The sequence below is a fragment of the Rutidosis leptorrhynchoides genome, chromosome 3 (genome assembly GCF_046630445.1).
Source record: "Rutidosis leptorrhynchoides isolate AG116_Rl617_1_P2 chromosome 3, CSIRO_AGI_Rlap_v1, whole genome shotgun sequence".
Lineage (NCBI taxonomy): Eukaryota > Viridiplantae > Streptophyta > Magnoliopsida > Asterales > Asteraceae > Rutidosis > Rutidosis leptorrhynchoides.
In genome coordinates this window covers 344,192,732-344,220,408 of record NC_092335.1, presented here as the reverse complement: position 1 = coordinate 344,220,408, position 27,677 = coordinate 344,192,732, and the positions used below count along the sequence as shown (strand labels likewise).

Sequence of the window (27,677 nt, the reverse complement as noted above, 5' to 3'; positions counted from 1 at the left end):
GGAGGAAGAAGAAGATTGTGTAGTGCCAGCACCCTTAGATAGCAAAGGATTAGAGAAGGGTGGTGTCTCAATGGTATTATCATCATTGGTATCATCATTGTTGGTATCATCATCATCATCATCATCATCATCATCAACATCAGCAACTTCATTGTTATTTTCATTATTACCACCAGCAGTAGTTTCATCATCTTCTTCATCTTGAAGAATCATTCCTAATGGATAACGAAACTGATGTGTGCAGCGGTGTATACGAAATACTTATTATTTTTAATACGAAATACGGTACAATTTTACATAAGTTATTTTTATTTATATAGATGGGATATACCTAAATCTTGCTACAACACTTATAGGCAGTGTACCTAATCGTAGAGTAGTGTAGTTTTTAGTAAGTCCGGTTCATTCCACAGGGAGCTAGTGATAACGTACTATATTTTTAACAACTATATTTATACAAATATATATTATTATATATAGTAATATTATTATAAAAGGGGTTTTTTACCGTTTAATGAACGGTTTGTCGATTTTATATTTTAAGCGTAAAGATAAATGACGATAATATAAATGACAGAATTTAAATTATGATAAAGTAAATTGCAGTAATTAAAATGACAGTAAATAAAGGTACGATGAAATATGAAATAAAAGTATTATGCTTATTTAAACTTCCGTAATCATGATGTTTGACGTTTTGATTTTAATTAATTGTTACCCGGGTTAATTGTCCTTTGTCCTGGTTTATTTGATACCTATCTGGTTTTTGTCCATAATAGTTCATCGGTCATAATTATAAAATGCTCGTCAAATTAACCTTATTCCTGAAGTCAAATATTCCAACTAATTAGAGATTCGACCTGTAACAAGGTTTTAATACTTTGTTTAATGAATACACCAGGTTATCGACTACATGTAATCCAAGGTTTTAATACTTTGTTAAAAATTACACCAATTATCCTTGTATGTAATCCACCCCTGTTTTAATGAGATATGAATATTAATTTACCCACTTGATCATAATGAATAATCAATTACCCAACCCGAATAATTAATTAAATGATCATAAAAGATGTCGTATAAACGTCACTAAATAGGACATACATAATCATTTTAATAATTATTAGATTAACTAATTTGAAGATAGGTTCGACAGATTCTAATGAGTTGTCATTCGATTAGACAATACCCCCATCTATTAATAGTCAATAGTCCAATGTGCACAAGTGTCGGTTTTTTGTCCAAACCCTAATTATGGTACAAAATCTAATAATCCCATCTTTAATATTTAGCCCAACATCACAGTTACTTCGGCTCAAATAATCATAATAATAACTTAGTTACGATACATTAATTTAAAAAGGAAGAACATAGCTTACAGTGATTATTTATAGTGTAGCGTTACCCGGACAGAGTTTCGACTTTAAAACCCGTAAAACATTTCTTATAATAACCCAATTATTATTAAACTTAAATTAAAATTAATATTATAAATATAAATATAGATTACAGAAAAGAAAGAAAGAAGTGTGAAGAGTATACATAATTCGTCCGAAAATGTTGCAATTTATAGACTTGGCTAGGATTCTCCTGCCATGCGATCACATGGCCAGCTATATCAGGCCACTTGATTTTGTTTTCTTTCTTGCCGACGTTTTATTTAAATATATATAATATATATATATATATATATATATATATATATATATATATATAATTTATATTAATTATATATATATTATATTATATTCTTGTGCATAGTTGACTTGTAATTTTTGGTCCGTTGACTCGCGCGTTTACGCCCGGTTTATGTCTCGGTTCCGAATTTTCGAACGTCCTTTCGTACGCGTAGATATCTTATACTTTCCGTTTCGTAATTTGTAATGTGCACAAAAAATTATTTTCCTTAACTCCCAAAATCCGCGCAAGTCTTTTAACTCACTTTTTAGGATGCTTTTGAGTGCACTATGGCTTTAAGGACCCTTTTTCCAGTTGTAGTGGCACTTTTTCTTCAATTCTTTAATCTTTGTGCTTCGTCTTCGCGTTTATTTATTTAAACGATTACAACTTAAAAATAGAATAATTACAACTAAAAACTTTACATATTGGGATTATATTGCGACTAAATATATGGTCATTTGGAGCACTATCAGAAAAAAATGAGTATAATGACATGATATGTACATTATTGAAATACATAAGTGTAAAACATACTTCTTTTCTTGGGTTGAGAAGTAGCTTCAACTATTGGAAGTTTTCCAGCATGTTTGGAGCATTTTGAAGTTTTTTTTGAGCTAGACAGATGAAGGGTGAATTCAATGATTTCCACCTCAGGTGAGGGTTGTACAGCATTACCACCCTCTCCCTCCGTGTTCCGTTCCGAGCTTTTGATCAACTGTTCAAACTCTGCATCTTTAGCTTTTTCAGCCTCAAGTTCTTCAGCAGTTTTTGCCCATTCAGATACAATCAAATTATCCTGGTTGGCTTTCTCCAACATTTTATAAACCCTCATCTCTTCTTCTGCATAAGACAAACACAAATACAAGCAGAAAAAGCATCTATAAGAATACATATGATTTATGTTAACACAATAGAAGCATAACATATTCATAAGGGAGCCTATCATGGCTTACCCAGCGCAATACTGGCATATACCCAGAATGCCAATTGTTACCCATTTGCTAACCTTGTATTAGGAAAGCAACACGTCCAGTATACTTGCTCTGTATATTACCTATCGGTAAACTACCATCCGGTTGTAAAGGAAAGCATTAAACAAGCATCTGTTAAGGCAATGTCTAATAACATGCAGATGTTCATGGTCCACAACGTGTCGGATGCAGTTACTATACTTTGTAGGAGCAATAGTAAAGATCACCCTATAATTTTTTTGGTCTGGCACAAGGTCCTGTCTTCGACCATGCTATGCAACCACCGTTCTTACGGTTGACACCCGATTTGGTTCAGGTGACCTAATGAATTCCGTTGAATTCTCAGAATTTTACATTCAATGGTAATGAACGCATTGAAAATAGGTTTTCAGAAAACAAATCGGTTTGTAATTTTGATTAAAATATTTTCTCGTTCAAGCGCGAGTTTAGATATCATTGAATTCCATGATTTTGTAATTCTCAATCTTTAAAGTCAATCTCAAGGATTGAGTAATATCAAGCTTAAAAGCTGATTTTTAATCTTTAAGGAGATTATCCTTTTTGGGGTCTGATTCATTAGTCTTATCAAGCTAATTTGCACGGCGCCCTCCCCATTTTACAAGACAGATTCTCTCATGGTTAGGATATGTCTAACCACTTGGCGACCCTATTCGATGCTGAGGTCGGTGGATTTTCTGCTGATTTTAGAGATGACTTTTCTAGATTTTTCGTCAACCTACAACTGGTCTGGACGACAACTTTCTGACCTAAATTAAGGAGCGCGTATCTTTTTCGAAAGACTTTACTTCCTTTTAATGATGGAATTGATTTATCGTGTAGATCCATCTTTCTTTCAAATATATTACAGTAAATCGGGTAAAACTGATTAGTTTAGTCCAAAGCAAAAGTACCTGCAATAATCTTGTACAAATATGTGATATGTTTTTCAAAGAACTTGGTAAATTCTTCCCACACTTAGCTTTTATTTTTCTTTTCCTTTTTATTCTCCTTTATTCCATTTTAAATGAATTCAAGCGTTTTGGGTTGTTTCTCCATTATGTTCTCTCCGAGGTAACAATAATTTCGGCATTAACACCTAGTTTTATAGTTCATAAGTATGTATAAATATGATTTTGAATTCATTTAGTTGAAAATTTTTCAAATTTTCACAAAATTTGGCAATTAAACTAAGTGTAAACCCGAGAGAATTTATAACCCTTCCCCACACTTGAGATCATGCAATGCCCTAATTTGCATGAAATCAGACTGTAATTATAAATTCATGAGGGTGATTAGTCTAGAAAAGTTATTAAAAATACCGCGTTTGCAAACATATTATTTTATATCACATTTGATATTTTGCGTCTTGTCGTCAAAATTAGTAGCTTTTGCTGAACTTTAATGCCAGTCTTTGAAAGTGCGCTATTTTACCCTGTTTTGTACATAAGATAAACTACAAACATATATATAATGTATATAATTTTTTTTATTAAACCTTTATTTATTAAAACAATTTAAATGAATAATTTTTTAAAATTTTATTTCCTTTTACTTTAGGTAGTTTCGGTATGTTAAACTGGTCCCACCCTCGATAAAATTTAAAATTTGTCGTTTTTAAAGCGATTGTTTTAAAAGCAAAAATTTTTGAGTATTTTAATTTTTTTTAGATCAATAATATTAAAATAATTATAATAAAATTTTTGGCCCTGCCCTCGGGTAAAGTAATTTCGGTTCCATGACCTAGTCTTTAACTTACGAAGAATTTTAGAAATCATTTTTTTTACTTAGCGAAATAAAGAAAAATTTTGTTTTTAAATTCACACAAAACTTAAATTTAAAAAGCGTATTAATTTCATACAAAACCTACAAAACAAAAAAAAATTCAGAATGGGGGGAGAAAACTAGTTCTTTAGTGTCTGCTAGTGGAAAAGACCAATCGGATTCCATTCTCGGAACTACACGAGAACAGAACAACTAACTCTAGACAACATTTTTTTTAAGAACATTTGAATCTCTCCACACTTACGTAGCTGTGGTGTCGAAATTGTGATTAACTTCATCGTCAATTTATTTTGGACCATAATCAACTTGCATATCTGTGACTTTTGCTTTAAGCCATTGGTCGGATTCCTGTGTAATATCCACAATTTCAACTAGTTTCGCCTTTTATTTAGGCGATAGATTGGATACTAACCGGTTACATAACTTAAAGTTCCCCTTGGTTCTAGCATCGCGAATCTGTTTAATAAGTTTCTTCATTGAACTGTTAATACCGGGGTCATTTAATTTCGTATCAACAACGGGGTTCTTTGTTATCAGGTCATCATTAGGTTTTACTTCATCTTCCACACACTTAGGCATTTTATTATTGTTAAGCACTACCGTTGGAGTTGGTAAAATAATATGGTTCTTACCAATCATTTTTGTTGGTTCAACGGTTTTGGTTGGTGGAGATTTAGACTTTCGACAAACAAAGGTGACCAAATTTTCACCATCACTAAGTGTCATTCTACCCTCTCTTACATCAAATAACGCCCTGGTGGATGCTAAGAATGGTCGACCTAAAATTAGAGGAACGTTTGGGTCCTCTTATATGTCAATGACAATAAATTCGACTAGAAAGGTTAAATTACCTACTTGAATGAGTAGGTTGTCAGCAATTCCAACTGGGTGCTTAATGGTTTGATCAAAGAGTCTAACACTCATTTTCGTTGGACTTAACTCACCTACTCCTAATCTCTTATATAATGAAAGAGGCATAACACTCACACTCGCACCTAAATCTGCTAGTGCATCATACATGACACAATCACTAAGTAGACAAGGAATAATAAATTCACCCTGATCACCCACCCTGGGTGGAGGTTTTGGTGGAACTGTCTTCACCGGGTTTATCTTTACGGTTTTTGTTTCTTGCACTTTCTTATTCTTCTTCTTCTTTCCAGAGGTATCATAAACTTTATTACCTATCACTTGCTCATACTCAACTCCTTTTCTTGGAAACGGGATGGGTGGTCTGTATGGTGCCACTACTGGCTTTACATACAAGGGTGGTGGTGGTGTTGTAACTTCTTCATTGTTACTCACATCTAAAACCATCCCATCTTCTGGTGCTGATTTTTCAGAATTTGTTGACACCATATTAACATTCTCATTCCGAGGATTTACTTCAGTATTACTTGGTAGCTTTCCTTGTTCCCTCTCACTCACCATGTTAGCGAGAGTACCTACGTGTTTTTCTAGATTCAAAATGGAAGCTTGTTGTGTTCTTAATGACTGATCAAACCTCTCATTTGTTTGGGTTTGAGATGTAATAAATTGTGTTTGAGATTCCATTAGCTTTGCCATCATTTCTTTCAGATTTGGCTTTTTCTCTTCGGTTTGTTGTGGTGGTTTATACAAGCCAGGTCTTTGTTGATTGAAAGTGTTGTTTTGAGTTGGTTGGTTATTCGGACCTTATTGGTTATACGAGTTATTGTTTGGCCGATTTGGATTGTAAAGAATGTTCTGATTTCGATTAAAGTTTGGCCTTGGCGGTTGATAATTATTTTTATGATTATTTCCCGGCCTTTGGTTCATGTAGGAAACATTCTCTCGTTGTTCCATCGTTTGCTCGATGTGACAATCTTTCGTTAAGTGTGGTCCACCGCATTGCTCACAACTAATTCGTATTGCGTGAATATCTTTAGTCATCTTTTCCATTCGTCTCTCGAAAGTATCTATTTTTTCAGAAACGGAATCAAAGTCATGGCTAGAATCGGCTCTAGCCGCTTTAGATGAACGAAAAATATATTTTTATTTATGCCACTCATGCGAGTGGGAGGCTATGTTATCAATAATTTTGTGAGCTTCGGTAGCGGTTTTCTTCATAATGGAACCACCAGCTGCTGTGTCGATGTCTTTTCGTGTGGCAATGTCGATGCCTTGGTAGAATATTTGTACTATTTGATAAGTGTCTAAACTGTGCTGAGGACATCCTCTCAAGAACTTTCCGAATCTTGTCCATGCCTCATATAATGTTTCATTTGGCTTTTGAGCGAACGTAATAATTTCTCCTTGAAGTCTCACGGCTTTAGATGCCGGAAAGAATCTTTTAAGAAATTTTTCAACTAAAACATCCCATGTATCAATCGCTCCTTTAGGTAACGATTCTAACCAATCTTTGGCTTCTCCCTTTAAAGTCCAGGGAAACAACATGAGATAGATCTGTTCATCCTCAACTTCTCTGATTTTAAATAAAGTAAAAATCCTATTAAATGTTCGAAAATGTTCGTTTGGATCTTCTTTTGGCGTACCACTATATTGGCATTGATTAGTTACCATGTGTAGGATTTGTCCTTTGATTTCATAATCTGGCGCATTAATGTCTGGCTTAATAATGGCGTGACCTTGGCCAGTGCGTGTGCCTCTCATTCGGCCTTCCAAACTTAGAGGTTCCGTTACTTCCAGAATTGAATTTGTTGAATACAAATCACTAGAGGATTTTAATTTAATGGTTTGTAGTTCAGGAGGAATGATTAGTGGTTCAGGATCTTGGAATTGTCCTTGAATATCCTCCGGGTTCTCAATTGTGAAGTCGGGTTCAAAAAATGGATTATCGAAAAATTTGAATTGGAGTACTTGTTCGACTAGATGATGATTCTAAAGAAAAATCAACGGCGACGATATTGGCTAGATGTCTTGATCGAGTTACAGGTGGTGAATGTATGAAAAGTGGTGAACGTTTTGCTCGGTGCATTCACTGAATATTCTATTAGAAATTATATAAGTTATCAAATTAATAGACTTTTCTACTTTTGCCCACGTTTCGAATAGCCAAAAGATGCAGCAGTGAGCCAGGATCCTTTAAGTCGGAAAATTCACAACTCAGCCACTAACAAATCCAACTATTACTACGAAGCAGAAAATTTGGATGTCTATCAATTTAACCGCTTAAAATAATTGTTCCGTCGAAGTTTAAAGAAAATAAAGAAAATTCTATGTCCTAAAAACTAGAACGTAGAAATGAGAAAGAAAAAACGCGTCAAAAAATAAGAATCGAAAAACAAACGTCGAAAAATAAAAAGTCGAAAAACAATAATAAGGAAGTAGAGCATCGAAACTTAAAAGTCTAAGAATTAAATATAAAAATTTGCGCCTAAAGGTATTAAAACTTAAAAGGAATTCTATATCCAAAACGGCAATAACTTAATTAAGCACTAAAATCTAAAAAATGCGTCGCAAAATTCTAAATCGCCTAAATCTTAATATAAAAAAAAGCACTTAATGGATTTTACGGAAAAACTTAACAATCTATAAAATAACTACGGAAAAAACTAAGTTTAAAACTAATTACGAACGATAAATTACAAATTACGAATTAAACGTTAAAAATATACAATTTATAAAAAAGAGACAAAAATGATAAAATTACTGATTTTTATAAAAATATTATTTTTATATTATTATTTTATAAAAGTATTAATTTTATAATTAATAAAACTAAATTAAACTTAAAAATACAAATTTAATTAAAAACTAAAATTAAATATTAAATAAACTAAACCCTAATTAACTATTTAATTAATAATATTAATAATTAAACATAACCCTAATCCGTACGTACTAGGATCAGACCCAGTCACCTCGACTCATGCGATCGCATGAGTATTCTGTTATGTGGCCATGCAGTCGCATGGGCTGTGGGATCAGAAAAGAAATTGGGCTGCTACAGTGTTGTGGCCCGATTACTTTTTTATTTTTTATTTTAATTTATAGAAAATATTTATATAAAATATAATAAACTTATATTTTAAATACTTAAAAATAAAAATAATTTTATAAACTAAATATTTAAAACTAAAAAAAATTATATTTTTACAAAAATAGATTTAAACTTTATACATTATTTTTTTTATAGCGTTTCGCTTCGGCTCCCCTGCAGGGGCGCCAAAATACTTGATGTGTGCAGCGGTGTATACGAAATACTTATTATTTTTAATACGAAATACGGTACAATTTTACACAAGTTATTTTTATTTATAAAGATGGGATATACCTAAATCTTGCTACAACACTTATAGGCAGTGTACCTAATCGTAGAGTAGTGTAGTTTTTAGTAAGTCTGGTTCGTTCCACATGGAGCTAGTGATAACGTATTATATTTTTAACAACTATATTTATACAAGTATATATAATTATATATAGTAATATTATTATAAAAGGGGGTTTTTACCGTTTAATGACCGGTTTGTCGATTTTATATTTTAAGCGTAAAGATAAATGACGATAATATAAATGACATAATTTAAATTGCGATAAAGTAAATTGCAGTAATTAAAATGACAGTAAATAAAGGTACGATGAAATAGGAAATAAAAGTATTATGCTTATTTAAACTTCCGTAATCATGATGTTTGACGTTTTGATTTTAATTAATTGTTACCCGAGTTAATTGTCCTTTGTCCTGGTTTATTTGATACCTATCTGGTTTTTGTCCATAATAGTCCATCGGTCATAATTATAAAATGCTCGTCAAATTAACCTTATTCCCGAAGTCAAATATTCTAACTAATTAGAGATTCGAACTGTAACAAGGTTTTAATACTTTGTTTAATGAATACACCAGGTTATCGACTGCGTGTAATCCAAGGTTTTAATACTTTGTTAACAATTACACCAATTATCCTTGTATGTAATCCACCCCTGTTTTAATGAGATATGAATATTAATTTACCCACTTGATCATAATGAATAATCAATTACCCAACCCGAATAATTAATTAAATGATCATAAAAGATGTCGTATAAACGTCACTAAATAGGACATACATAATCATTTTAATAATTATTAGATTAACTAATTTGAAGATAGTTTCGACAGATTCTAATGAGTTGTCAATCGATTAGACAATACCCCCCCCCCCCCCAAATCTATTAATAGTCAATAGTTCAATGTCCACAAGTGTCGGTCTTTTGTCCAAACCCTAATTATGGTACAAAATCCAATAATCCCAACTTTAATATTTAGCCCAACATCACCATTTCTTCGGCTGAAATAAGCATAATAATAACTTAGTTACGATACATTAATTTGAAAAGAAAGAACATAACTTACAGTGATTATTTATAGCGTAGCGTTACCCGGACAGAGTTTCAACTTTAAAACCCGTAAAACATTTCTTACAATAACCCAATTATTATTAAACTTAAATTAAAATTAATATTATAAATATAAATATAAATTACAGAAAAGAAAGAAAGAAGTGTGAAGAGTGTACATAATTCGTCCAAAAATGTTGCAATTTATAGACTTGGTCAGGATTCTCCTGTCATGCGATTGCATGTTTTTTAGGCTTCCTGGCCATGCGATCACATGGCCAGCTATATCAGGCCACATGATTTTATTTTCTTGCTTGCCGATGTTTTATTTAAATATATATATATAATATATATATAATTTATATTAATTATATATATATATTATATTATATTCTTGTGCATAGTTGACTTGTAATATTTGGTCTGTTGACTCGCGCGTTTACGCCCGGTTTATGTCCCGGTTCCGGATTTTTGAACGCCCTTTCGTACGCGTAGATATCTTGTACTTTGCGTTTCGTAATTTGTAATTTGCACAAAAAATTATTTTCCTTAACTCCCAAAATCCGTGCAAGTCTTTTAACTCACTTTTTAGGACGCTTTTGAGTTCACTATGGCTTTAAGGACCCTTTTCCAGTTTTATTGGCACTTTTTCTTCAATTCTTTAATCTTCGTGCTTCATTTTCGCGTTTATTTATTTAAACGATTACAACTTAAAAATAGAATAATTACAACTAAAAACTTTACATATTGGGATGATATTGCGACTAAATATATGTTCATTTGGAGCACTATCAGAAAAAAATGAGTATAATGACATGATATGTACATTATTGAAATACATAAGTGTAAAACATACTTCTTTTCTTGGGTTGAGAAGTAGCTTCAACTATTGGGAGTTTTCCAGCACGTTTGGAGCATTTTGAAGTTTTTTTTGAGCTAGACAGATGAGGGGTGAATTCAATGATTTCCACCTCAGGTGAGGGTTGTGCAGCATTACCACTCTCTTCCTCCGTGTTCCGTTCCGAGCTTTTGATCAACTGTTTAAACTCTGCATCTTTAGCTTTTTCAGCCTCAAGTTCTTCAGCAGTTTTTGCCCATTCAGATACAATTAAATTATCCTGGTTGGCTTTCTCAAACATTTTATAAACCCTCATCTCTTCTTCTGCATAAGACAAACACAAATACAAGCAGAAAAAGCATCTATAAGAATACATATGATTTACGTTAACACAATTGAAGCATAACATATTAATAAGGGAGCCTATCATGGCTTACCCATCGCAATACTGGCATATACCCAGAATGCCAATTGTCACTCATATTGCAGAGGACCAGAATGGTTTCATAATCAACATAAGATCTTTGTTGAAGTTTCAGTGTCTTCCAAGCTTATATATTTGTGTTTCTTCCTCCGAAGGCTCAATAGCTTTACTAATCCCAATTTTTGTTTTGTCCCATTTACGGACGTTTGCCCAGGAATCTTCGATAACCCTCTCATTGAAAAAGAAAAAGGGTTCTTTCCGGTTTTTCAAAGATGTTTCCTTATCACCAGTAAAGGATTTCCCTGGTTTGCAATCAAATTTGTACAAGCATTGACTCACCAATCGAGTCCTAAACAGATCATGAAGAATATTTAAAGTAGGTTCTCTATTGAGGAAATTACAATACATTTCAGAAAGAATAATTTTATGTAGGCCAAGAGGGTGAATTTGGCTCAACCCTATCCCATAATGGGTAAGCACTCTCTACAGAAACACGGAAGGGGGAATACGGAGGTTTCCTATGGTTAGTTGTAATTTATTCTGGGTAATCATCTTTGTGGGAGGCTTATTGGCTCTATCATCTGGAGATGGGACTATTGGGTTTAAACGACTAAGATTTTTGTATGCTATACATAGTGTAGTGACCCGAACTTTTCCATGTTTATATATATTAATTGAGATTAATATTTACATGATTAAATGTTTCCAACATGTTAAGCAATCAAACTTGTTAAGACTTGATTAATTGAAATATGTTTCATATAGACAATTGACCACCCAAGTTGATCGGTGATTCACGAACGTTAAAACTTGTAAAAACTATATGATGACATATATATGGATATATATATAGTTAACATGATACTATGATAAGTAAACATATCATTAAGTATATTAACAATGAACTACATATGTAAAAACAAGACTACTAACTTAATGATTTTTAAACGAGACATATATGTAACGATTATTGTTGTAAAGACAATTAATGTATATATATCATATTAAGATATATTCATACATGATAATATCATGATAATATAATAATTTAAAATCTCATTTGATATTATAAACATTGGGTTAACAACATTTAACAAGATCGTTAACCTAAAGGTTTCAAAACAACACTTACATGTAACGACTAACGATGACTTAACGACTCAGTTAAAATGTATATACATGTAGTGTTTTAATATGTATTTATACACTTTTGAAAGACTTCAATACACTTATCAAAATACTTCTACTTAACAAAAATGCTTACAATTACATCCTCGTTCAGTTTCTTCATCAATTCTGCTCGTATGCACCCGTATTCGTACTCGTACAATACACAGCTCTTAGATGTATGTACTATTGGTATATACACTCCAATGATCAGCTCTTAGCAGCCCATGTGAGTCACCTAACTCATGTGGGAACCATCATTTGGCAACTAGCATGAAATATATCATAAAATTACAAAAATATGAGTAATCATTCATGACTTATTTACATGAAAACAAAATTACATATCCTTTATATCTAATCCATACACCAACGACCAAAAACACCTACAAACACTTTCATTCTTCAATTTTCTTCATCTAATTGATCTCTCTCAAGTTCTATCTTCAAGTTCTAAGTGTTCTTCATAAATTCTACAAGTTCTAGTTACATAAAATCAAGAATACTTTCAAGTTTGCTAGCTCACTTCCAATCTTGTAAGGTGATCATCCAACCTCAAGAAATCTTTGTTTCTTACATTAGATTATCATTTTAATACAAGGTAATAATCATATTCAAACTTTGGTTCAATTTCTATAACTATAACAATCTTATTTCAAGTGATGATCTTACTTGAACTTGTTTTCGTGTCATGATTCTGCTTCAAGAACTTCGAGCCACCCAAGGATCCGTTGAAGCTAGATCCATTTTTCTCTTTTCCAGTAGGTTTATCCAAGGAACTTAAGGTAGTAATGATGTTCATAACATCATTCGATTCATACATATAAAGCTATCTTATTTGAAGGTTTAAACTTGTAATCACTAGAACATAGTTTAGTTAATTCTAAACTTGTTCGCAAACAAAAGTTAATCCTTCTAACTTGACTTTTAAAATCAACTAAACACATGTTCTATATCTATATGATATGCTAACTTAATGATTTAAAACCTGGAAACACGAAAAACACCGTAAAACCGGATTTACGCCGTCGTAGTAACACCGCGGGCTGTTTTGGGTTAGTTAATTAAAAACTATGATAAACTTTCATTTAAAAGTTGTTATTCTGAGAAAATGATTTTTATTATGAACATGAAACTATATCCAAAAATTATGGTTAAACTCAAAGTGGAAGTATGTTTTCTAAAATGGTCATCTAGACGTCGTTCTTTCGACTGAAATGACTACCTTTACAAAAATTGACTTGTAACTTATTTTTTCGAATATAAACCTATACTTTTTCTGTTTAGATTCATAAAATATAGTTCAATATGAAACCATAGCAATTTGATTCACTCAAAACGGATTTAAAATGAAGAAGTTATGGGTAAAACAAGATTGGATAATTTTTCTCATTTTAGCTACGTGAAAATTGGTAACAAATCTATTCCAACCATAACTTAATCAACTTGTATTGTATATTATGTAATCTTGAGATACCATAGACACGTATACAATGTTTCGACCTATCATGTCGACACATCTATATATATTTCGGAACAACCATAGACACTCTATATGTGAATGTTGGAGTTAGCTATACAGGGTTGAGGTTGATTCCAAAATATATATAGTTTGAGTTGTGATCAATACGTATACATATACACTGGGTCGTGGATTGATTCAAGATAATATTTATCGATTTATTTCTGTACATCTAATTATGGACAACTAGTTATAGGTTACTAACAAGGACAGCTGACTTAATAAACTTAAAACATTAAAATATATTAAAAGTGTTGTAAATATATTTTGAACATACTTTGATATATATGTATATATTGTTATAGGTTCGTGAATCAACCAGTGGCCAAGTCTTACTTCCCGACGAAGTAAAAATCTGTGAAAGTGAGTTATAGTCCCACTTTTAAAATCTAATATTTTTGGGATGAGAATACATGCAGGTTTTATAAATGATTTACAAAATAGACACAAGTACGTGAAACTACATTCTATGGTTGAATTATCAAAATCGAATATGCCCCTTTTTATTAAGTCTGGTAATCTAAGAATTAAGGAACAGACACCCTAATTGACGCGAACTCTAAAGATAGATCTATCGGTCCCAACAAGCCCCATCCAAAGTACCGGATGCTTTAGTACTTCGAAAATTATATCATGTCCGAAGGAGGATCCCGAAATGATGGGGATATTCTTATATATGCATCTAGTTAATGTCGGTTACCAGGTGTTCACCATATGAATGATTTTTATCTCTATGTATGGGATGTGTATTGAAATATGAAATCTTGTGGTCTATTATTATGATTTGATATATATAGGTTAAACCTATAACTCACCAACATTTTTGTTGACGTTTTAAGCATGTTTATTCTCAGGTGATTATTAAGAGCTTCCGCTGTCGCATACTTAAATAAGGACAAGATTTGGAGTCCATGCTTGTATGATATTGTGTAAAAACTGCATTCAAGAAACTTATTTTGTTGTAACATATTTGTATTGTAAACCATTATGTAATGGTCGTGTGTAAACAAGATATTTTAGATTATCATTATTTGATAATCTACGTAAAGCATTTTAAAACCTTTATCTATGAAATAAAGGTTATGGTTTGTTTTAAAAATGAATGCAGTCTTTGAAAAACGTCTCATATAGAGGTCAAAACCTCGCAACGAAATCAATTAATATGGAACGTTTTTAATCAATAAGAACGGGACATTTCACATAGTCTATCTATATCTGCTTCCGTTATGCTTGACAGAATCGTATTTACATTGCGTGTATCCTTCTGAGAAGATGTGCTGCTAGACTCGGCCATGGTAGTAACAAAGAAAAATCAATTGAAACAGAGGAGAAAGAAAATCGAGAACTAACCTTGTGAAAACAATTGCGTGTATCCTTCTGAGAAAATCAAAAATTAAAATGGGGACAGCTATTTATAAACAAATTGGTGGATGATGAAAGGACAAGACTGAGCCACGTGAACAGACTAGATCAATTAGGTGTAAATTTTGAATTTCAAAAAGAAAATCAAAATAATTTTGAGACATTTTGGGGGCAAAAGTCATCATTGAAGGGTAATGTCAAGATAGAGCAATAGACGGCTACAGCAGTTTATGTCCCCGAGGAAAAAGACATCTTTTATTTTTTATAGTTTAATGACTTTATTTTTTGTAAAAATAAAGATATTAAACTGGACTTTATTTTTTGTAAAAATAAAGATATTAAACTGGGGGGACTTAATGGTGTATCATAGGGGATACACGCATAAAAGCATCATTTTTGTACGACAGAATGGATCAAAAAGCATAAAAGATAGTAATATTTGGTAATTTTTAGCATTTGTCGTCCAGCGCTCAGCAAGCCGCCTAGCGTCATGCGTAAGCCCTGCAGGTAGCTTCAATGCTTAAGCCCTTTTATTAGTCGTGTGACCGGCACACAACCACGTCAGCCACGCCAAAGTCGGTTATAGATATTTCGCACAATAGAATTAATCAGCATTTGACATGTGTATCTCATGAATTTCGGACATTCTACACCAATAAATAGACCCCTTAGGTCACCACATTTGACATATAAACTTCAATCAGAGATAAGTACACTTTCTCTCTCATACAGTTCTTTCTCACTCTAAAACATTAACCGCTTAGCAGCTTAACGCTACACGGATCAATTTTAGATTGATCCCAAGACTGATTGAGGCCACCCTATGGATTTCTAATCCGTGTTCCGGGTCTGCAGGGATTATTTTCCCGAGGGCAAACATCAGTCGATTTTGGAATAATTTTCATGAAGATATGGGTACACAGTTAAAGATGAGCACAACATATCATCCTCAAGTGGACGGTTAAATCGAACGTACGAATCAAATGTTGGAGGACATGTTACGAGCATGTGTTATTAATTTTGGTGGTAGTTGGGAAGGGCACTTGCCTTTGGAGGAATTCTCGTACAACAATAGTTATCATACTATTATCGGGATGCCACCATATGAGATGCTTTATGGGCTTAGGTGCCGAACCCCGGTTTGTTGGGTTTGAAGTGGGTCAAAAAGAAGTTGGGAGTACCGATTTAGTGCTAGAGATGAATAGTAAAAATGAAATGATTCGGGCTTGACTTAAGGAGACTCAAGATAGACAAAAGTCTTATGCCGATAAATGTAGGCGACCTATTTATTTTCAAGAAGGTGACATGGTGTAGTGACCCGAACTTTTCCATGTTTATATATATTAATTGAGATTTATATTTACATGATTAAATGTTTCCAACATGTTAAGCAATCAAACTTGTTAAGACTTGATTAATTGAAATATGTTTCATATAGACAATTGACCACCCAAGTTGATCGGTGATTCACGAACGTTAAAACTTGTAAAAACTATATGATGTCATATATATGGATATATATATATATATAGTTAACATGATACTATGATAAGAAAACATATCATAAAGTATATTAACAATGAACTACATATGTAAAAACAAGACTACTAACTTAATGATTTTTAAACGAGACATATATGTAACGATTATCGTTGTAAAGACATTTAATGTATATATATCATATTAAGAGATATTCATACATGATAATATCATGATAATATAATAATTTAAAATCTCATTTGATATTATAAACATTGGGTTAACAACATTTAACAAGATCGTTAACCTAAAGGTTTCAAAACAACACTTACATGTAACGACTAACGATGACTTAACGACTCAGTTAAAATGTATATACATGTAGTGTTTTAATATGTATTTATACACTTTTGAAAGACTTCAATACACTTATCAAAATACTTCTACTTAACAAAAATGCTTACAATTACATCCTCGTTCAGTTTCATCAACAATTCTACTCGTATGCACCCGTATTCGTACTCGTACAATACACAGCTTTTAGATGTATGTACTATTGGTATATACACTCCAATGATCAGCTCTTAGCAGCCCATGTGAGTCACCTAACATATGTGGGAACCATCATTTGGCAACTAGCATGAAATATCTCATAAAATTACAAAAATATGAGTAATCATTCATGACTTATTTACATGAAAACAAAATTACACATCCTTTATATCTAATCCATACACCAACGACCAAAAACACCTACAAACACTTTCATTCTTCAATTTTCTTCATCTAATTGATCTCTCTCAAGTTCTATCTTCAAGTTCTAAGTGTTCTTCATAAATTCCAAAAGTTCTAGTTTCATAAAATCAAGAATACTTTCAAGTTTGCTAGCTCACTTCCAATCTTGTAAGGTGATCATCCAACCTCAAGAAATCTTTGTTTCTTACAGTAGGTTATCATTCTAATACAAGGTAATAATCATATTCAAACTTTGGTTCAATTTCTATAACTATAACAATCTTATTTCAAGTGATGATCTTACTTGAACTTGTTTTCGTGTCATGATTCTGCTTCAAGAACTTCGAGCCATCCAAGGATCCATTGAAGCTAGATCCATTTTTCTCTTTTCCAGTAGGTTTATCCAAGGAAATTAAGGTAGTAATGATGTTCATAACATCATTCGATTCATACATATAAAGCTATCTTATTCGAAGGTTTAAACTTGTAATCACTAGAACATAGTTTAGTTAATTCTAAACTTGTTCACAAACAAAAGTTAATCCTTCTAACTTGACTTTTAAAATCAACTAAACACATGTTCTATATCTATATGATATGCTAACTTAATGACTTAAAACCTGGAAACACGAAAAACACCGTAAAACCGGATTTACGCCGTCGTAGTAACACCGCGGGCTGTTTTGGGTTAGTTAATTAAAAACTATGATAAACTTTGATTTAAAAGTTGTTATTCTGAGAAAATGATTTTTATTATGAACATGAAACTATATCCAAAAATTATGGTTAAACTCAAAGTGGAAGTATGTTTTCTAAAATGGTCATCTAGACGTCGTTCTTTCGACTGAAATGACTACCTTTACAAAAACGACTTGTAACTTATTTTTCCGACTATAAACCTATACTTTTTCTGTTTAGATTCATAAAATAGAGTTCAATATGAAACCATAGCAATTTGATTCACTCAAAACGGATTTAAAATGAAGAAGTTATGGGTAAAACAAGATTGGATAATTTTTCTCATTTTAGCTACGTGAAAATTGGTAACAAATCTATTCCAACCATAACTTAATCAACTTGTATTGTATATTATGTAATCTTGAGATACCATAGACACGTATACAATGTTTCGACCTATCATGTCGACACATCTATATATATTTCGGAACAACCATAGACACTCTATATGTGAATGTTGGAGTTAGCTATACAGGGTTGAGGTTGATTCCAAAATATATATAGTTTGAGTTGTGATCAATACTGAGATACGTATACACTGGGTCGTGGATTGATTCAAGATAATATTTATCGATTTATTTCTGTACATCTAACTGTGGACAACTAGTTATAGGTTACTAACGAGGACAGCTGACTTAATAAACTTAAAACATCAAAATATATTAAAAGTGTTGTAAATATATTTTGAACATACTTTAATATATATGTATATATTGTTATAGGTTCGTGAATCAACAGTGGCCAAGTCTTACTTCCCGACGAAGTAAAAATCTGTGAAAGTGAGTTATAGTCCCACTTTTAAAATCTAATATTTTTGGGATGAGAATACATGCAGGTTTTATAAATGATTTACAAAATAGACACAAGTACGTGAAACTACATTCTATGGTTGAATTATCGAAATCGAATATGCCCCTTTTTATTAAGTCTGGTAATCTAAGAATTAGGGAACAGACACCCTAATTGACGCGAATCCTAAAGATAGATCTATTGGGCCTAACAAACCCCATCCAAAGTACCGGATGCTTTAGTACTTCGAAATTTATATCATATCCGAAGGGTGTCCCGGAATGATGGGGATATTCTTATATATGCATCTTGTTATTGTCGGTTACCAGGTGTTCACCATATGAATGATTTTTATCTCTATGTATGGGATGTGTATTGAAATATGAAATCTTGTGGTCTATTGTTACGATTTGATATATATAGGTTAAACCTATAACTCACCAACATTTTTGTTGACGTTTAAAGCATGTTTATTCTCAGGTGAATATTAAGAGCTTCCGCTGTTGCATACTAAAATAAGGACAAGATTTGGAGTCCATGTTTGTATGATATTGTGTAAAAACTGCATTCAAGAAACTGATTTCGATGTAACATATTTGTATTGTAAACCATTATGTAATGGTCGTGTGTAAACAGGATATTTTAGATTATCATTATTTGATAATCTACGTAAAGCTTTTTAAACCTTTATTTATGAAATAAAGGTTATGGTTTGTTTTAAAAATGAATGCAGTCTTTGAAAAACGTCTCATATAGAGGTCAAAACCTCGCAACGAAATCAATTAATATGGAACGTTTTTAATCAATAAGAACGGGACATTTCAGTTGGTATCAGAGCGTTGGTCTTAGAGAACCAGAAAATTTGCATTAGTGTGTCTTATCGAGTTTGTTAGGATGCATTAGTGAGTCTGGACTTCGACCGTGTTTTCTTTAAAAATGATTGCTTAACATTTTTGTTGGAAACTATATATTTTTTTAACATATGAATATTATGTGATATATTAATCTCTTAACGTGTTTGATATTATGTGATAGATGTCTACCTCTAGAACAAGTCCCATTGACTCACCTAATAATAATGAAGAGTCAAATGTAAATTGGAATGATTTGTGGACTGATTCACAAGTTCCCGAAGAGGAACCGGAAGAAGAGTCGGAACCGGAAGAAGAATCGGAACCGGATGAAGAAATAGAACCGGTGGGGGAAATAATAAAACGGTTAAGTAAAAGAAAATCCTCAACCAACCGACCAAAGTTAATTATGGTCAATGGTGTTTCCGCCAAGGAAGCAAAATATTGGGAGGATTACCAATTCTCCGATGAATCGGATTCCGACGAGAATTCCGATGATGTTATAGAAATTACCCCAACTGAATTTAAAAAGGCAAAAGAAAATAATAAGGGAAAGGGCATAAAAATAGAGAAATCTAATTCCAACCCCGATGAACTCTATATGTATCGTCAACCCCTGAAGTCCTTAAGTTGTAACAATGACCCGGGAACCTCTAAACCACCAGGTTTTTCTAAACCAATGTGGACAACGACGGCTCGTATTAGGGGAACATCATATATCCCTAGAAACTTGGCAAAACGAACCAAAACCGAAGAAGAAGAAACGAGCGAGTCGGAATAAGATAGTTGTATTCGTGTGGTGTAATATATGTAATATAGTGTTCTTATGCTTTATGATATATGTAAAAATTGCTTGTATTAATAAGTATTTTTTTTTATGAATCTAACTCTTGTCTATTTTACAGTTTAAAAACACAAAATGGATAGACAACCCAATATTTTAAGAGACCTACCCGGAGACATGATTGATGAAATCTTATCTAGAGTCGGCCAGAATTCTTCGGCACAACTATTTAAGGCGAGATCAGTTTGTAAGACATTCGAAGAACGTTCCAAGAATGTCTTGGTTTATAAGAGACTTTCGTTTGAAAGATGGGGGATATCACATTGGGAAACCCATAAGTTACGATGTGTTTACTTTGACGCATATATTGCGGGGAACCCAAATGCTATTTTACGCAACGGGTTAAGAAATTATTTTGACTCAATATATCCGAATATTGGACTTCGTGATTTAGAAAAAGCGGCTAACATGCAACATAAAGAAGCATGTTATACTTACGGATTAGTAATGTTCGCTTCTCACCAAAGTGAGAACAAGAACATCGGGCTACAACTATTAAACAAAACGTTTCCACAAGTGACGGAGTCGGTAATTGGGGTAAGAAATGAGGTTTTTAGATTATTACGGGACTGTTGGACATTACGTAACCCTCGTCCCTTTGATGACGTTACAACACGCTGTCTTATCAACGGCCATAACGGTTATGTTGCACAAGACCAAGGATGGGAAGTAGTCCTAGTAAAACCAGAATTCATGACTTGTTTCTGGACGTATGAATTACGTGTCTTTATTGCCTTTGCTGAACGACTTGTGTACTAGCTAGAATTGTCTTCACAACTATCTTGTATCAAAGTTATTGTGTGCTATATTTCATGCTTTATGTAAAATAAGCGGTATTGTAAGTTTGTAAAATATTGTATAAAAGTTTGAACGCGAAATATTATTATAATCAGTTTTTCATATAGAATTGTAGTAGTTGAATTGTATATTAGCTACTAAGTATGAACTTAACGGGTAGGTACTACCCGAATTTAAACTTATAAAACGCTAATATGAAGAAAAAGCTTTTATAAATGAGTTCATATTATGCTACGAAATACTATTAACTACTCTTAATATTCTGTACGATTAACTTGTTCCATTTAACTATTTTGAAGGAAATGGCACCGACTACTCGACACACCGTGAATATGAATGAAGAGGAATTCCGTACTTTTCTAGCTTCAAACATAGCCGCAGTACAGGCTGCGCTACATACCAACAATAACCTTGGATCTAGCAGTACAGGAAATCGTGTAGGATGCACCTACAAAGAATTCACTGCCTGCAAACCTTTGGAATTTGATGGAACCGAAGGACCGATCGGATTGAAACGGTGGACCGAGAAGGTTGAATCGGTGTTTGCCATAAGTAAGTGTACTGAAGAGGACAAAGTGAAGTACGCTACGCATACCTTCACAGGTTCTGCGTTAACATGGTGGAATACCTATCTAGAGCAAGTGGGACAAGATGATGCGTACGCACTACCGTGGTCAGCATTCAAGCACTTGATGAACGAGAAGTACCGTCCCAGAACCGAGGTCAATAAGCTCAAGACAGAACTTAGAGGGTTACGAACCCAAGGATTTGATATTACCACGTACGAAAGACGATTCACAGAATTGTGCCTATTGTGTCCGGGAGCATTCGAAGATGAGGAAGAGAAGATCGACGCGTTTGTGAAAGGATTACCGGAAAGAATTCAAGAAGATATAAGTTCACACGAGCCCGCCTCCATACAACAGGCATGTAGAATGGCTCACAAACTAGTGAACCAGATTGAAGAAAGAATTAAAGAACAGACTGCTGAAGAGGCCAATGTGAAGCAAGTCAAAAGAAAGTGGGAGGAAAACGGTGATAAGAATCACCAATACAACAACAACAACAATTACAACAATAATCGCAACAATTATCCCAACAATCGCAACATCAATCGCAACTACAACAAACGGCCCAACAACAACAACAACAACAACAACAACAGCAACTACAACAATCATCCCAACAACAATAATAACCGCAACAACAACAACAATCAGAAGCAGCTATGCCAAAGGTGTGAAAAGAATCACTCGGGGTTCTGCACCAAATTTTGCAACAAGTGTAAAAGAAATGGTCATAGCGCGGCGAAGTGTGAGGTCTACGGACCAGGGGTTAATAGAACGAAAGGAACAAATGGTGTCGGAACGAGTAATGGCGGAGCAAGTAGTGTCGGAGCAAGTTATGCCAATGTAGTTTGTTATAAATGTGGAAAACCAGGCCACATTATTAGAAATTGCCCGAACCAGGAGAACACGAATGGACAAGGCCGTGGAAGAGTTTTCAATATTAATGCGGTAGAGGCACAGGAAGACCCGGAGCTTGTTACGGGTATGTTTCTTATTGACAATAAATCTGCTTACGTTTTATTTGATTCGGGTGCGGATAGAAGCTATATGAGTAGAGATTTTTGTGCTAAATTAAGTTGTCCATTGACGCCTTTGGATAGTAAATTTTTACTCGAATTAGCAAATGGTAAATTAATTTCAGCAGATAATATATGTCGGAATCGAGAAATTAAACTGGTTAGCGAAACATTTAAGATTGATTTGATACCAGTAGAGTTAGGGAGTTTTGATGTGATAATCGGTATGGACTGGTTGAAAGAAGTGAAAGCGGAGATCGTTTGTTACAAAAATGCAATTCGCATTATACGAGAAAAAGGAAAACCCTTAATGGTGTACGGAGAAAAGGGCAACACGAAGCTACATCTTATTAGTAATTTGAAGGCACAAAAACTAATAAGAAAAGGTTGCTATGCTGTTCTAGCACACGTCGAGAAAGTACAAACTGAAGAAAAGAGCATCAATGATGTTCCCATTGCAAAAGAATTTCCCGATGTATTTCCGAAAGAATTACCAGGATTACCCCCACATCGATCCGTTGAATTTCAAATAGATCTTGTACCAGGAGCTGCACCAATAGCTCGTGCTCCTTACAGACTCGCACCCAGCGAGATGAAGGAACTGCAAAGCCAATTACAAGAACTTTTAGAGCATGGTTTCATTCGACCAAGCACATCACCGTGGGGAGCTCCTGTTTTGTTTGTCAAGAAGAAAGATGGTACATTCAGGTTGTGTATCGACTACCGAGAGTTGAACAAACTTACCATCAAGAACCGCTACCCACTACCGAGAATCGACGACTTATTTGATCAACTACAAGGCTCGTCTGTTTATTCAAAGATTGACTTACGTTCCGGGTATCATCAAATGCGGGTGAAAGAAGATGATATTCCAAAGACTGCTTTCAGAACACGTTACGGTCATTACGAGTTTATGGTCATGCCGTTTGGTTTAACTAATGCACCAGCTGTGTTCATGGACCTTATGAACCGAGTGTGTGGACCATACCTTGACAAGTTTGTCATTGTTTTCATTGATGACATACTTATTTACTCAAAGAATGACCAAGAACACGGTGAACATTTGAGAAAGGTGTTAGAAGTATTGAGGAAGGAAGAATTGTACGCTAAGTTTTCAAAGTGTGCATTTTGGTTGGAAGAAGTTCAATTCCTCGGTCACATAGTGAACAAAGAAGGTATTAAGGTGGATCCGGCAAAGATAGAAACTGTTGAAAAGTGGGAAACCCCGAAAACTCCGAAACACATATGCCAGTTTTTAGGACTAGCTGGTTACTACAGAAGGTTCATCCAAGACTTTTCCAGAATAGCAAAACCCTTGACTGCATTAACGCATAAAGGGAAGAAATTTGAATGGAATGATGAACAAGAGAAAGTGTTTCAGTTATTGAAGAAAAAGCTAACTACGGCACCTATATTGTCATTGCCTGAAGTGAATGATGATTTTGTGATTTATTGTGATGCATCAAAGCAAGGTCTCGGTTGTGTATTAATGCAACGAACGAAGGTGATTGCTTATGCGTCTAGACAATTGAAGATTCACGAACAAAATTATACGACGCATGATTTGGAATTAGGCGCGGTTGTTTTTGCATTAAAGACTTGGAGGCACTACTTATATGGGGTCAAAAGTATTATATATACCGACCACAAAAGTCTTCAACACATATTTAATCAGAAACAACTGAATATGAGGCAGCGTAGGTGGATTGAATTATTGAATGATTACGACTTTGAGATTCGTTACCACCCGGGGAAGGCAAATGTGGTAGACGATGCCTTGAGCAGGAAGGACAGAGAACCCATTCGAGTAAAATCTATGAATATAATGATTCATAATAACATTACTACTCAAATAAAGGAGGCGCAACAAGGAGTTTTAAAAGAGGGAAATTTAAAGGATGAAATACCCAAAGGATCGGAGAAGCATCTTAATATTCGGGAAGACGGAACCCGGTATAGGGCTGAAAGGATTTGGGTACCAAAATTTGGAGATATGAGAGAAATGGTACTTAGAGAAGCTCATAAAACCAGATACTCAATACATCCTGGAACGGGGAAGATGTACAAGGATCTCAAGAAACATTTTTGGTGGCCGGGTATGAAAGCCGATGTTGCTAAATACGTAGGAGAATGTTTGACGTGTTCTAAGGTCAAAGCTGAGCACCAGAAACCATCAGGTCTACTTCAACAACCCGAAATCCCGGAATGGAAATGGGAAAACATTACCATGGATTTCGTCACTAAATTGCCAAGGACTGCAAGTGGTTTTGATACTATTTGGGTAATAGTTGATCGTCTCACCAAATCAGCACACTTCCTACCAATAAGAGAAGATGACAAGATGGAGAAGTTAGCACGACTGTATTTGAAGGAAGTCGTCTCCAGACATGGAATACCAATCTCTATTATCTCTGATAGGGATGGCAGATTTATTTCAAGATTCTGGCAGACATTACAGCAAGCATTAGGAACTCGGCTAGACATGAGTACTGCCTATCATCCACAAACTGATGGGCAGAGCGAAAGGACGATACAAACGCTTGAAGACATGCTACGAGCATGTGTTATTGATTTCGGAAACAGTTGGGATCGACATCTACCGTTAGCAGAATTTTTCTACAACAACAGCTACCATTCAAGCATTGAGATGGCGCCGTTTGAAGCACTTTATGGTAGAAAGTGCAGGTCTCCGATTTGTTGGAGTGAAGTGGGGGATAGACAGATTAAGGGTCCGGAGATTATACAAGAAACTACCGAGAAGATCATCCAAATTCAACAACGGTTGAAAACCGCCCAAAGTCGACAAAAGAGCTACGCTGACATTAAAAGAAAAGATATAGAATTTGAAATTGGAGAGATGGTCATGCTTAAAGTTGCACCTTGGAAAGGCGTTGTTCGATTTGGTAAACGAGGGAAATTAAATCCAAGGTATATTGGACCATTCAAGATTATTGATCGTGTCGGACCAGTAGCTTACCGACTAGAGTTACCTCAACAACTCGCGGCTGTACATAACACTTTCCACGTCTCGAATTTAAAGAAATGTTTTGCTAAAGAAGATCTCACTATTCCGTTAGATGAAATCCAAATCAACGAAAAACTTCAATTCATCGAAGAACCCGTCGAAATAATGGATCGTGAGGTTAAAAGACTTAAGCAAAACAAGATACCAATTGTTAAGGTTCGATGGAATGCTCGTAGAGGACCCGAGTTCACCTGGGAGCGTGAAGATCAGATGAAGAAGAAATACCCGCATCTATTTCCAGAAGATTCGTCAACACCTTCAACAGCTTAAAATTTCGGGACGAAATTTATTTAACGGGTAGGTACTGTAGTGACCCGAACTTTTCCATGTTTATATATATTAATTGAGATTTATATTTACATGATTAAATGTTTCCAACATGTTAAGCAATCAAACTTGTTAAGACTTGATTAATTGAAATATGTTTCATATAGACAATTGACCACCCAAGTTGATCGGTGATTCACGAACGTTAAAACTTGTAAAAACTATATGATGTCATATATATGGATATATATATATATAGTTAACATGATACTATGATAAGAAAACATATCATAAAGTATATTAACAATGATGACTTAACGACTCAGTTAAAATGTATATACATGTAGTGTTTTAATATGTATTTATACACTTTTGAAAGACTTCAATACACTTATCAAAATACTTCTACTTAACAAAAATGCTTACAATTACATCCTCGTTCAGTTTCATCAACAATTCTACTCGTATGCACCCGTATTCGTACTCGTACAATACACAGCTTTTAGATGTATGTACTATTGGTATATACACTCCAATGATCAGCTCTTAGCAGCCCATGTGAGTCACCTAACATATGTGGGAACCATCATTTGGCAACTAGCATGAAATATCTCATAAAATTACAAAAATATGAGTAATCATTCATGACTTATTTACATGAAAACAAAATTACATATCCTTTATATCTAATCCATACACCAACGACCAAAAACACCTACAAACACTTTCATTCTTCAATTTTCTTCATCTAATTGATCTCTCTCAAGTTCTATCTTCAAGTTCTAAGTGTTCTTCATAAATTCCAAAAGTTCTAGTTTCATAAAATCAAGAATACTTTCAAGTTTGCTAGCTCACTTCCAATCTTGTAAGGTGATCATCCAACCTCAAGAAATCTTTGTTTCTTACAGTAGGTTATCATTCTAATACAAGGTAATAATCATATTCAAACTTTGGTTCAATTTCTATAACTATAACAATCTTATTTCAAGTGATGATCTTACTTGAACTTGTTTTCGTGTCATGATTCTGCTTCAAGAACTTCGAGCCATCCAAGGATCCATTGAAGCTAGATCCATTTTTCTCTTTTCCAGTAGGTTTATCCAAGGAAATTAAGGTAGTAATGATGTTCATAACATCATTCGATTCATACATATAAAGCTATCTTATTCGAAGGTTTAAACTTGTAATCACTAGAACATAGTTTAGTTAATTCTAAACTTGTTCACAAACAAAAGTTAATCCTTCTAACTTGACTTTTAAAATCAACTAAACACATGTTCTATATCTATATGATATGCTAACTTAATGACTTAAAACCTGGAAACACGAAAAACACCGTAAAACCGGATTTACGCCGTCGTAGTAACACCGCGGGCTGTTTTGGGTTAGTTAATTAAAAACTATGATAAACTTTGATTTAAAAGTTGTTATTCTGAGAAAATGATTTTTATTATGAACATGAAACTATATCCAAAAATTATGGTTAAACTCAAAGTGGAAGTATGTTTTCTAAAATGGTCAT

General features: G+C 33.8%; 1 non-coding gene across 1 annotated transcript; it reads left to right on the top strand.

Annotated features, from left to right (window-relative positions):
* The first annotated feature begins 6,609 nt into the window (after nt 1–6,609).
* On the top strand, nt 6,610–6,716 carry LOC139903108 (small nucleolar RNA R71). The gene has a single exon (XR_011777952.1). It is a non-coding gene; the product is annotated as a small nucleolar RNA R71 (small nucleolar RNA).
* Nucleotides 6,717–27,677: the final 20,961 nt, after the last annotated feature.